Genomic DNA, 2,606 nt, shown 5'->3' with positions numbered 1-2,606 from the left:
GACAAAATACTCAAGGAAACATCTTAAGAGGAGGAAGGATATATTTGGCTCGATCTCAGAGGTTTCAGTCCATGGTCAGCTGGCTCCATTGTCTTTGAGTCAAAACGAGACAGAATATCATGATGAAGGGCATAGTGGAGCAAAGCTGCACTTCATGGCAGCCAGGAAGCAGAGAGAAAGTACTGGGGCAATGTATATCCTTCAGAGGCATTCCTTCAGTGCCCTATTTCTTCCATCCAGGCCCAACCTCTGAATCCATTCCGTATGAACTCCTCAAGAGATTAATCCATTGATGACATTAGTAACTTCCTGATCCAATCACCTCTCAACAGTGCCACCAGCAAGTTCAGCACATGAGATTTTTTGAGTGACTTTTCATATTCAAACCAAACCATAACAGATGAGGATTCTATAGTTGAGGTTTAAGTTTTCCTTAAACTTCTTCCTTCTGAATTTTCTGCTTATTTTCTTGACCAGCATTTTTTTAATTGCTACTATTGAATATTGAATGGATATTTAAAAATTTTATAGTCTAGTTTTCTTCTGCAATGTTTTCCTTTTAACAGCTTTTGTTTTTATTTGCAATAGATGCAAGAAAAACAAATTTATAATGTAAACAAAACTGTAGAAACTTAATCAAAGATTTTGAGATGTTTATTAGTTTGCCAGAAGGTGGTAGCAAAGTTACAACCAGACCTTGAGTAAAACTTTTAAGTTTTAACACTCACTGAAAAACAACCAAACTAAATTGGGAAAAAACCCCCAAAAACTAGGAAAACATGAAATGTTACCTGTTAATTTAATACACAATTTTAATCCTGTAAGTCCTGTCTTTCTCAGACTTATTTTTAAAAAGCTATAAAATAAATGCAATTCTTACCTCTTAAGTATGATAAAATGATGGATATTAAATTCTGTTTTCTTTTTTTTTTGGTTCTTTTAAAAAATAAGTAATGTGATTTTATTTAATCACTTTGGAAACAACCTCCCCCTGACAAATGCCTGAACCCAAAGGTACATAAAAATGTTCAAGAATATTTTTAAATAATAGATTTGCAGTCACTGTAGTTTCTTCTTTATAACATGAATGCTTTCAGCTGAACAGCAAATTGCAAAGCATACGGAATCATGTTAAGGCAGGTGATCAATCTATGGTTGCATTTGTAACTACTCCTGGGAAAGCAAGCGTGGTGAAGTTGAGGGCTCATCCTCCAAGTGGTTATGTTGGTTATTCTAGGCTATGTGCTGGAATTAGCAGGTAGGGAGGCAGGCCCTGCCTGTCACTGCTCATTCTGCTGACCCTTTGTGACAGAGCTGACATGGAACTCTGCCCTTGTTGACATCACTGCTGCATGCCCACTACCCATCCACCAATTCCTTCCAGAGGGTCGTCTTACCGTGTCTGAGTCAGCCATAATGTTAACTGTGATACACCAGCTGTGTACAACATAACATTATTGAGCTTACACAGCAGCTCGAGTCACCACTTACTGCTTAAGGCATTACCACAGGTCCAGATGAACACTCAACCATCCTGGGAGCAGGTGGTGATGATGCTAATAGGCAGATAGATATAGGGATCCCAGGCCACATCTCAAACTCAGTCTCTGTATGCCTCTAGTTTCTGCTCCTCCTTCCACTGGCTGTCTTCTTCCTCTTCCATGTGGTTTGATGAAGTTATTACAACTGTCTGGTACATACTTCTTGATGTAATTGGACTTCTGACCCAGTGGCTGGTCTGTGAGGCTTCCAGTTGAAACAGCAGAGGCCCAGCTGACAGCACTGCATGTCCTCCTTGCTTTCTGCCTGCCTTCCTCTGTGTAGGGCAGCATGGAAATGGTCTCATCTGAACTCCCACAAGCCAGGATTAGACCATATTTATGAGGGGCCCAGCACACAAAGTACACTGAAGAGTCAGTAGTGCTTATGGGTTTTATGGGTGTCATTTTCCTCTTTCCAGATAATGGCTTTCTGGTCATAGGAGCAAGATGCCAGAATATTACTATTCGTAGGGTGGGTTCAGGCCATTTGTCACACAGGCCCTCTTGATCCTGTGATTGGCTATGGGATCTGCCTACCCTTAAGGACATGACAATTTTTGACAGATCTGAGAGCAAATTGCTAGTCAGGTACCATAGTCTGGGCCCCATGCTACAGTGAGAGGACAGCCTGGGAAGCCTGCAGGAATCACATCCTCACAGGAGGGGTCCACAGTGTTAATTACTGACAAAATAGCTGTGATAGTGGTACTTGGGCTTCAGACATGACAGCTCCAGACAACACCTCCGAACAGGTCATTTCTGGAACTGGACTGAGTCAAAGGCTCTTTATCTTTAAATTTTTTGAATTTCTAGCAAATTGTCAATAGTACTATCTAACTTACGAGATCAGAAATGAAAATGAAATTAATGATAAACTAAAAAGTTCACATTATAAATTTTCACTAACATAGACCATTTGGTGTCGAATGATATTTACTATTCAACACATTCTCCAAAAGGAAAATGCTGGGAACCACCGTAAGTGGTGGTCAAAATGTTCTTTAAGTGAGACTGCTGTGATTAAGAAATATTGGAATAAAGAGATAATGAGAAGAACCTACACAG

The 2,606-nt window shown here is 39.9% G+C and overlaps 1 pseudogene; it reads right to left on the bottom strand.

Moving 5' to 3' along the window:
• Positions 1-1,280: 1,280 nt before the first annotated feature.
• Positions 1,281-2,298, bottom strand: LOC109697112 (protein SEC13 homolog pseudogene; annotated as a pseudogene).
• Between the last annotated feature and the right edge of the window lie 308 nt (positions 2,299-2,606).

Source organism: Castor canadensis, chromosome 6 (assembly GCF_047511655.1).
Source record: "Castor canadensis chromosome 6, mCasCan1.hap1v2, whole genome shotgun sequence".
Taxonomy (NCBI): Eukaryota; Metazoa; Chordata; class Mammalia; order Rodentia; family Castoridae; genus Castor; species Castor canadensis.
The sequence above is the reverse complement of the archived record's forward strand: the minus strand, read 5'-3'. Positions and strand labels throughout refer to the sequence as shown.